The following is a 12,013-nucleotide window of genomic DNA, read 5'->3' as shown; positions in this document are numbered from 1 at the left end:
ACATTGTCTTACACTCCAGCAACGAAGATACGAGACAACATACAAACATATATGAAAGATAAAGGTGTTTGATTTCTCATTCCTCATTTGACATGTAGTAGTTAGAGAGATATTTTTCATTGTTTAAGACATTATTTCGCTCAACCACTGTCAAATCTCTATTGCTTGCTTCTGCCATTTCGGTGGCTAGCTGACGCATGAAATGTCAACATCTCCGCATCAACATTCTGTTGTTCTCCTTCTTAATTCTGCTAACTGCTTTTTCATAGTCACTCACATTTCATCTAGCCATGGTCAATGAATGACGATGAGGTACCGGTGCCCCAAAGTTACGTAGATCATTAAACAATCCTTCTTGCTCCATTACCTTGAACGCCCATTCTGCTCGGATACCAGCATAATAATCCTTCGGACTCGAGTACTTTTCGTTCTTGCAGTCATAAGTAAATGGAGGTAGCAGCCACACTTTCGGATTTCTTTGCCGGCGTGAACTTTTTGCACCTCTTGAAGACATTGTTCATAAAATGAACAAACAAATAATAATAGTAATTGTAGATATATTACTATTGTTATGACTTGAACAAACATCATACTGGGGATATCGGTATTTATAGACATCATAGTGGGGGTTAACTAGAGATGATCTAGTGACGATAATGCATGCTGGGGCACTATGGAAGAAGTGATACCCGTGATATTATTTTATGTTATTCATTTCATGCAATCCTGAGTACCCGTGACGAAGTGTACCTGTGATGTAGTCACGGACGTGGTTGTCAGATAAAATCATAATTGCAGGCCAAAGGATCACAATGCAATCCCTTCATATTCGAGCAGTGAGTTGTCAAATAAAACAAATTGCAGTGAGTTGTCACATCGCCACATGAAACTATTTTTTCATGCTTACTTTTTTAATACAGTAAGTAGTCACTTGGAATTGACGATTTCAGTACAAATTGGTGTTTTCAAAAAATTATAAATGAAATCATAAAATGAAACAGCGGCTTTAATTTTCTTTGTTTTAAAGTAATATTGTTCGTAAACAACTATGAAACAGAGTACAAGTAAATACACAACCGTTCAACTCACTTCGACCTGCAAAACTATCGTTGTTTTTTTCACCAAAATTATAAAATGGTCACCTGATATGTAAACACGTTTGGAACTTTGCAGCCTATATTCTATCTTATTTTCACTTAATGAACTTCACAATCATCCCACTTTCTCCTCTTTGCATTTCCTGCTTCTTTTTATATTCGGTAAATTACACTTCAATCCTTCAGTCCATCACATAATTGTTTATCAACACTATTGCCATGTCGTCGTATTAATGTGACTTAGATGAATTCCGAAATGTGAGGAAAAAACAAAGCATGTAAGTTGCGCTACACAAAGTCATATGCATCACGTAATGTGACAAAAAAAGTCACAACGTATACAAGCATGGCAAAGTCAAAAAGTGACATGCATTACTGCATCACTGCATGAAGTGACATGCATCACTGCATCACTGCACAAAGTCACATGCATCACTATATCACTGCACAAAGTCAGATGCATCACTACATCGCTGCACAAAGTCACATAGCATCTGAGGAAAAAACAAAGCATCCAAATTATTACGTCTATTCAAGTCACTAGCGAGCATCACTGAGAAATGTTGGACGTATTACTACGTTGAGCTACGATTTATTATCGTACCATACCTACTGTGCCCATGTGAATTATGCAATTCATAAAAATTTTGAGGGGGTGTCAGAACAAAATAACAATAAATTAATAAATATTTCAATACACCTAAAAAGTAAAAAAAAATTGATCGTAAAATATTTCAAAAAATTAATAAATACATAAAAGTAAAAAATATTGTAGAAAAAGTGGTTTGAACAATGGGTAGAAAAATATATTGTAGAAACATATTGTAAAAAGACAAAAAATACACTTATTTAGATCATCCCAAACAACCTCTTAATTTTCAACTGGCCTTTGAAAGAAGGTAAAGTTACATTTTTACACTAGCCAGGCTGACACCATCTGCAACACAATAGCCGATGCTACAGGCCTTAGATTTGTTCATGACTTGACAACAGTGGAGTCCTGGCAGCCGAATGCACTGTATAAGGCCAGTGACATGCATGTGATCGAACAGGAAATGCTCTATTAATTTTTTGCACTCGCTCTATTAATTTTTTGAAATATTTTTTCACAAATTTTTTACTTTTTGTTTTGAAATAACAATAAATTATGCAATTCATAAAAGTCAAAGTGACAACTCCTATCAAGTTGATGCATAGTTGTTCAGGTCATAAAAGTTGACGTGACAACTCTGATGCATAGTTGTTTACAATAATTTCATACATACAGCTACCATGTGTATATATGGTATAAATATCGCATCATACCACAACAAAAGTTTTACAACTATTTCGAGCGATATCATCATGAGATATATGGTGGTTGATCTATATTCAGCAATGGGTCGCTATTGGGTTGCAGATGGAGATGAATTTCAATACCCATCAAATCCAAATTTGCGTTACTCACGTGCCACCGTCAATACCATGAGAGTTGAGTGGGAATTTCACAAAACTCGAGCAAACGTTCTCATTGAGTTATGTCGTAAAGTTAATATTAAATTTCCTCGCCGGTTAGCCATGCGTATCCCAACTGACACTCCACAGTTGTTGCAAAGGGCATTACATCATATCCGCGACGAAGTTAATCGTATGACCCAACGTTTGCAAAGGTCCTCACTAATGAAGACTGCAAATGAGCGTGCCGAAGATGGGTTAATGGATGATGCACACCAGTACTTCACCTGGAGCATGGATGTTATGTATGAATTTGATATTGAGATGTCAGATGATGATGATAATGAATGAAATTGTTTGGATGAATGACCAAACCATTTATCTTGTAATGGATTTCTAATACTTGTCCACGACTTATCAATGAAGGGAGATATTTCAATTGTTTTCGAATAGTTCTTGTAATTCTACAAATAGTTCAATGAATGGATTTGTGTACTTGTAAATGTAGTGATTTCATAAACTTCAGGTTCATATAACAAACAGTTGAAATACATCTGTAAGCTAGATGAACAACAACATTGTCTTACACTCCAGTAACGAAGATACGACACAACATACAACATTGTTTAAGACATTATTTCGCTCAATCACTATCAATTCTCTGTTGCTTGCTTCTGGTTAGAAGATTTAAGAAAAGAAATTCTCTGCCATTTGCTTAGAAGATTTAAGAAAAGAAAAAAAAATATGCGTTGCTGCAACATTTTGTTTGGATATAATAAAAAATACATGAAAAAAGAAAGTGAATACAATCATATAGAGAAGTGAAAGAAAAGGGGAAAAAAATTATGTGTTTGTTTAGATAGATTGAGTCCTATAAAATAATAGAACTAGTTTGTTAGATAGGCTAACAATTTTTTACAAAATATATATGAAATTTTATTTTTTCTCACAATTGGAAGGTGACTCTTTATTTTTTCCTGATGCAAATTGAAATTCTTTACTTAGAGGTCACTATTTTGAGGAGCCCCAGTTAAGGAAAGCTTTTGACTGAGCTACCTATTATGTTTTCTGTGTTGTTGAAGGCGGTAGTTCGTCTATCTAAACTTTATTACTCCCCCAACTGGACCAACCACTTGTTTTTGGGTAATGTTTGCCCAGCCCCCAAGTTTAGTTTTCTGTCAACCCCCCATTCTTTACTAGACTCATCATTTTAACTGGACTTCCAGGAATTGGAAGGTGACTCTTTCTTCTTTCTTGATGGAGATTGAAATTATTTACTTAGAGGTCACTATTTTGAGGAGCCCCAGTTAAGGGAAACTTTTGACTGAGCTACCTGTTCTGTTTTCTGTGTTGTTGAAGGCGGTAGTTCGTCTGTCTGAACTTTATTAGTCCCCCAACTGGACCAACCACTTGTTTTTGGGTAATGTTTGTCCAGCCCTCAAGTTTAGTTTTCTGTCAACCCCCATTCCTTACTAGACTCATCATTTTGGCTGGACTTCCAGGAATTGAAAGGTGACTCTTTCTTCTTTCCTGATGGAGATTGAAATTTTTTACGTGGAGGTCACTATTTGAGGAGCCCCAGTTAAGGGAAGCTTTTGATTGAGCTACATGTTCTGTTTTCTGTGTTGTTGAAGGTGGTAGTTCGTCTGTCTGAACTTTATTACTCCCCCAACTGGACCAACCACTTGTTTTTGCGTAATGTTTGACCAACCCCCAAGTTTAGTTTTCTGTCAACCCCTCATTCCTTACTAGACTCATCAATTTGACTGGACTTCCAGGAATTGGAACGTGACTCTTTCTTCTTTCCTGATGGAGATTGAAATTCTATACTTAGAGGTCACTATTTTAAGGAGCCCCAGTTAAGGGAAGCTTTTGACTGAGCTACCTGTTCTGTTTTCTGTGTTGTTGAAGGCGATAGTTCGTCTGTCTGAACTTTATTAGTCCCCCAACTGGACCAACCACTTGTTTTTGGGTAATGTTTGTCCAACCCCCAAGTTTAGTTTTCTGTCAATCCCCCATTCCTTACTAGACTCATCATTTTGACTGGACTTACAGGAATTGGAAGGTGACTCTTTCTTCTTTCCTGAAGGAGATTGAAATTCTTTACGCAGAGGTCACTATTTGAGGAGCCCTAGTTAAGGGAAGCTTTTGACTGAGCTACCTGTTCTGCTTTCTGTGTTGTTAAAGGCGGTAGTTCGTCTATCTGAACTTTATTACTCCCCCAACTGGACCAACCACTTGTTTTTGGGTAATGTTTGTCCAGCCCCCAAGTTTAGTTTTCTGTCAACCCCCCATTCCTTACTAGACTCATCAATTTGACTGGACTTCAAAGAATTGGAAGGTGACTCTTTCTTCTTTCCTGACGTGGATTGAAATTCTTTACGTAGAGGTCACTATTTTAGAAGCCCTTATTGATGGAAAATTTTGACTGAGCTACCTGTTCTGTGAGAACCTGAATATAAAAATTAAGTAAATAATTAAATAATAATCTTATTACAATCTCAAATATTTTGGTGGTCAATCCTAAAGTGCAAATTAAATATTTGGAAGGTCTTTTAATTAATTTTTAAATCTAAAATAAATTTATGGTGGAAATCTCTAAAAAATTTATGGTGGAAATCTCTAATTAATGTTTAATTTAATTATTGAAAATTCAAAAACCAAACATGAAAATTCCAAAGCATTAAAGATACCTGAGAGAGTCCATTCATTAATCCAGAACATTCATTAACTCATTGCAATTCAATACAGAAAGTGATGAACTAATAAAGAATTGCAAAGGAAAGAGCACTCCCTAACAAAGAAACAAAAAATGTATACAAATCTATTTGTGTGTTTGGTGAGTAAAAATATTATATTCACCCATTTGAGTAAGATGAAAAAAAAAGCTATATAACCACAGCCCAATACAAGTCTACATTAACTTGGAGTTTTTTTGGGAAGCTCAACCCATTAAGAAAAAACAACACGCCTGTTCAAACACCAAATAACACTACAAGAAATAATACTCTCTGTCACTTGTAACCTGTGCATATACAAAATTATTCATCCATCCATCATTCATTCAATTCTCAACCATTGAATAAAAATATTTCTCCACAACCTGTAGCATTCAATTTTCAACCATATACACAACTTAACTATTAACCGTACATATCAAAGAAAATAAGAATCCATAAACATAGTATAATCTAACAAATACATATACTATCCGAACCAACAATTACAATTCAAACTAAAAAAAAAAAATCTTAATAACAAAACATATCAGTTGTACATGTTTTCCATAAACAAAAAATATAATGTAAATTGCGCCCATGCAAACATCATCAAGCTGTCCTAAAAACATCACTGTATCCATGTCAACATTTTCAATCTGCAACAAAAACCAGTGAGGTAAGTAATCAAAAATGCAGAGCTTGATTTTTGTTTAAACATAATATGGTTCAATTTATTTAACAAGTAATTTAGCTTATGGAGAAGGAAAAAATTAGATAACTAACTCAGTTGAATTTAGATGAATAACACAACGAATATACCAATTGATATAGTAAGACTAAATAAAGAAAAATCAGTCAATGATTCCTTTTAGCTTAATATATTGTCATTTTAAAGATTTCAACTAAAATAGGAAAATAACGATTTATAAGGATATAACACACAATATCAATTATACAGCAACAAAGTGAGTTTATCAATTAGCTTTTTTGCACCCTTAACGCCCTTTTCCGATTAAGTTTAATGCATTTTCGGCTCAAACTCCCAACCTACACGTGCTAATTACATTCTGTCTGCTGTCACAGGTCCTATTTGTCACGGGAAAGCTGACTGTGACATCTAAACAGTGGTTCGGAGGCTGTTTCGCAGTTTCGCCTCTTTCACGCCCTTTTTCGGTTATGTTTAAGGCATTTTTGGCTCTAACTCCCAACATACACGTGCTAATTACATTCCGTCTATTGTCACAGGTCCTATTTGTTACATAGAAGGTGGCCGTGACATCCGAACGGTGGTTCGGGGGCTGTTTCGCAGTTTCGCCCTCTTAGTGCCCTTTTTCGGTTAAGTTTAAGGCGTTTTCGGCTCTAACTCCCAACCTACACATGCTAATTACATTCTGTCTATTGTCACACATCCTATTTGTCGCGGGGAAGGTGGCTGTGACATCCGAATGGTAGTTCGGGGGCTGTTTCGCAATTTCACCTTCTTAATGTCATTTTTCGATTAAGTTTAAGGCGTTTTCGGCTCTAACTCCCAACCTACACGTGCTAATTACATTCTGTCTGTTGTCACATGTCCTATTTGTCACGGGGAAGGTGGCTGTTACGTCCGAATGGTGGTTCGGAGGCTGTTTCACCCCCTTAACGCTATTTTTCGATTAAGTTTAAGGCATTTTTGGCTCTAACTTCCAACCTACACATGCTAATTACATTCCATCTGTTATCACAAGTCTTATTTGTCACGAGAAAGCTGGCTGTGATATCCGAACGGTGGTTCGAAGGCTGTTTTACAGTTTTGCCCCCTTAACGCCCTTTTCAGTTAAGCTAAAAATCATACTAAGTGTGAAGCTCTATTCCTATTCAATCATCTGTGACCCCAAACAACTAAGTAAGCACTATAATTTATGTAAAGTATTGATTACATTCTTATGATCCATATGGCAAAGCAATTTGATTTCGCGTGACGTCCTCATTGCTAAACAATTTCAAACTCAAAGGCAAGGGATACATCTATTCAATGAAAAAATAATCAAAGCAAAACAAGAAATAAACTGGGAGAATTCCATAGAAAAACTGTCAAGGACGAAGTAATGGAAACATGGAAATCTATTGAAGTTATACGCACGGGAGAATGTATAACACGGACCAAGCTAAATTTTAGTGAATGAATGAGACCAAAAAGCTTTGCCCAGTTCAAAAGCTCCCTATTAGATTTAATGAAGGGTTTCATCATTTATGAATTTAAACTGATTAAATTATAATCATGAAAGGTAACAACACAGTAAGCATTAAGGAACTATATACTGTACTACATTTTATTTGCTGCAAATAAAAAAGTTGTCCAACTTTAAAAAAATAATATGAAACCATAAAAGTTGGAATGATAAAAAAGTGCACATAATTGGGAAGGCCAAGCTTTCCGGTAGCAAAAAATAAAAAATAAAAAGTAGACAAGGGCTACAAATGTCCTACTAGTGGGTTTACAAAGTACTTAAATGGACTCTAGTAAACAAGATTGTAATTTTCCACATCATTCAGTTTTAAACCCTCAGTCCCTCACCAGATATGTGGTAGAAAAAGTCTGAATGGCCACATTACGATGGGTTATCTCTTTTTCCAGAATATATATGCTTATAGATTTTGTGCCTTTGACTTAAAGAGGTAAGATCTTTTGCCCTCATGGAGAATTTGAGACATGCTCATGACCATAATGAATTGTAAGCCTCAACCTTGAATCCATGTAGAAAGAGCACAAAACCTTGCTCAAAGCTTAGAATGTGAACTCTTCCATAGAATGTCATCTAGCATCAATTAGACATCCTAAAATCCAAGAAACCAACCCACTTCACCAAATGAATGTCAATGTGATAACATGACTAACTAGAACAATACCAAACAAACATAATATATATATATATATATATATGTATATATAAACCACAATAAAGAGGTCATGCAAAATGGTATTAATAGTCAGTGAATGGCTTCTCTGTGAGAACCCAAAAGAGTTGCAAGTCGATCTGTTGGAATTGAGAAAATGGTATTAATAGTAAAAGACCAACAATAGTGAAATTACTGAATAGCGACGAAAATATTAGTCGCCAAAAGTAATATTTGGCGACTAAATTTAAATTTAGTCGCCAATAAGTAATATTTATTGACTAAAAAATTTTAGTACCGGTATCTTGAACCAACGCTGACAAATTTGAATTTTAGTCGCCAAAAAATGTGCATCAGGTGCTGTTATATACATGCTGCATACCGAGAACAATAGGCCTCTCTTTTGACTAGGGAAAACTGAATATTTTTTCCATCCTATTTCCCTCCTCCAGTGTTGGAACTCTCCCTGCAAAATAAATACACAACACAATTAAGCCACAGGATATCAGAAAAGGGCCTTCATTTTATGTGCATATGGGACTTGATGATTAAGTGAGATGATCAAACAACAGAACCCCATCAGCACAGGTGAGTGGGGCACTTGTCCTAACCTGTCTTAAGGAAGGAATCTATAGCCACATTTAACCTGGCTCGATTCAGCGTACGCAACACAATAGATTTAACCTGAGCAAAAACAAAAACAAAAAAATTAAATACTTGGTAGGTAAAAATGACACACTTTGTTCCATATGGCACAAAAGTATATAAAGGGCAAAAAATTATTACTAATATACAACAGACAACCTCTTGGTAGGAGCTACAAAGGTATCCACATGAAAGGAAGGCAAATGTTGTGACTAGGGAAGGATTTCTTTTTGCCATCATGATGCTCAACGCAGTTCCAAGCTTCAAAAAACAAGGGTTCAGCAACATTAGCTCTGAGTAAAAATGTTTAATGCATAAGTATGTGCATCATGCACACTGCAAAAGACCATAAAATTCATACCCAATTCTCAGCTCACTGATCCAAGCCAGCACCAGCAACACACAGCCGACAGCAACCAGAATCATGAAACAGCAAGCAACTAGCAACCAGCAACCAGCAACACAGCAAGCAGCTACCCCTTCCTTCAAAACAGTAACAAAAATAGTAACAACAACAGCATCTAGAATCTTAGAAAATAAGCCACAATTACAAGATAAGATAAGCCAAAAGCCAAAACTATATAATAAGCCATAACTTAAACAATGTAGATTAATCCAAGTGAAAACACCACCTAAAGATAATGTTTGAATATACTTACCAATGTTGGTTGTTCCTAATGTCCTAATTTTCCCCCTGTTCCATAACCCCTTCCATGGGTTTGTCTCATGGGTTTCTTACTATATACTCTCTGTATATCTTGCGCAGCTGCACGTACGACTCCCTCGCCCGCTTCTGTAGAAGTTGGCTGCACATCACCAATGGTTGCAGTACAATCATTTGATACCACCTCCGGCACACCTTCACATACGGCACTAAGCTGTGAAACGCCATCATCTGCTGCATTATTGTCATGGTCTATTGCTTGGCGTCTCCCCCGCCCTCGCCCTCGCCCTCGCCCTCGCCCTTGGCCTCTACTTACACCACGACGGCTGCCACAACCTCTACCCTTACCTGTCCCTCTAGTAGGTGCATGGACCTGGCCCTCCCCCTCCCCGTCAATGTGGAAGTCATAGGTAATGAGTGGATCAACATGGTAGGTGAAGGTTATATGTGGTGTAGGAGATATGGTGGGGTAGGAGATAATAGTACTATGAAAGGGTCGGGTGCGGTCAATGTCGACGCAGAGGGAATCATAGTAGACAGACATGTAGTAGACAGTGGAGCTAAGGGAGTCACCGGGGTACCAACTGCTGTCCTATATGGGGGTGGTGACCAGGAGGGGTCCAATATATGGCCGTGGTGTGTGGAAGTATGTTCAGACATTAGAGGATCTACCTCAAGGGCAAACTGGGATCTGTAATTGGTACATTCAGGTGGGGAAGTCTGTGGTGTATGCATTGCTGTAGATGGACCACGAGGGGACAGGCCTATGGAAGGCCCCTCACCAAAGTGTTCCATATCAAAATAGTCTGATTGATGTGCATGAGGTGCGGTAGGATGTGGTGGAGGCATTGATGTCGATGGCTCAATGGATCGCATATTCGGGTGCGGCATTGATGCCATATAAGGATCCTCGACAAAGTGACCGAAATCTAGTCGGTCACGTCGGTGTGCCTATTGCAAACCATCATACAATAACTCCCGTATCTCGGCAATGGCATCCAATCCCTCTCTACTATCGCGTGTAATATAGGTAGCGTCTGCCATGTGATATGCCCTCATAACTCTACGAACCTGTAATGTAATGGTAGCTGTGTTACATAACCATCAATGCCAAATAACAAACATACACAAACTTAAGCAAATGTTCGTTTTGGAGAATATAAAGAACTTACCAATCCCTCTAAACTACCCCCAACGCCTTGGTATCCGAAGGCAGCAATGTCACTCGGATTACTAAGTACTAGACATGTATGATGGCGAAACCATAACATGTATGGGTCCGAAGATGTAAGCACTTCATTACTCCTCTCAGCATGGACAATGGTTGTAATAACCCTCACGCTATCCTAACCATACTCATATGCATTCATGTGATTCTGTCTTGTAAGCTTGCGTTTCAAGTCTTGTCCTTGTTCGTTTAAGTGTTTCAGCATGTTTTGTACCTTGCTTGGTGTGAGTTTAACCGAGGTCATCTTTCATCTAGGATTACCTTGGAACCACTTTGTTTGACCTCCACCTTCGCCCTGACATATTGGCCGAGATGTCATCATCTAGGCCGAGGTGTTCATCACCAAGGCCGAGGTGTGAATCATCTAGGCTGAGATGTTACCTTTGCACCTAAGTGATCTTGTCCCAGAGAGGTATGACCTAGACCGAGGTGTGGCACATCTAGGCCAAGGTGTGGCACAGCTTAGTCAAGTGTTGTCCTTCCTAGCCGAGGTCATTATTCCCTACTTGCCGATGTCTTGTTCTTAGCCGAGATCCTTACTCGCCAGAGTGCCCATGCCGTCTTGCTTGTTGAACACACTTTGTCATAGTTTTGTCTTGTCACTCAGCCACCTTTTTGGGCAGCACCAACCAGCCGCTGCCACGTGCCCTTGTAGAGGGTTAAGTCAGCCAGCAGACTTAGAAATGTATCATTTTGCTGTATGTCTTTGTTTGTGAGGAGAGAGAAACTCTAGAAGAAGAAGAAGAAGTTTAGAGTGAGAGAGTGGGTCTTCGAGCTTGATTCCTAGAGATCAAACCATTAGATTCGCGTGTTGAGGTTAGATTCTAGATTTACCCTTGTCGCTCTTATTGGTCATCTAGCTGCATTGCATGATCGAACCCGTTCTGCATGACATGCATCGATTTAAAATTGGTTTTAGAAAGAGAAAATAGTGTTCATGTGTTTTTGAAGGAAAAGTCTTGTTTGATCTGAAAGTTTACATTAAGATTCATGTTTTTGTGTTTGTTCTCACAAGATCCTTGAATATGGGTGCCCAAGTCCATGTTTTTGAACTCATAGCATGAAATCTCAGATTTTGTAATAGCAAATCGCGATCTTTGCTTTCATCTTCTCATGTTCTTGTTCTTCATGTCCATCATGTTCTTCAAGAAAGGGAAACCCAGATTTTCCCGACTTCATTCCTTTGAATGTGGCCATCGAGGCCACACCTCGGCCAGGGGATGTGGAACCTCGGCCTAGACCTAGTAGTTGCCCAGCATGTTTTCCCCGAGATAAAGAATTGTGTTTGTTTTGATTTGACTTAGTCTTGAGGAATGCCGAGATCATCTGCATGCATGTGAAACTTGTTTGA

The sequence above is a fragment of the Camellia sinensis genome, chromosome 1 (assembly GCF_055761805.1).
Source record: "Camellia sinensis isolate YWXY chromosome 1, ASM5576180v1, whole genome shotgun sequence".
In the NCBI taxonomy this organism is placed as follows: Eukaryota; Viridiplantae; Streptophyta; class Magnoliopsida; order Ericales; family Theaceae; genus Camellia; species Camellia sinensis.
This window is presented reverse-complemented; position numbering follows the sequence as displayed.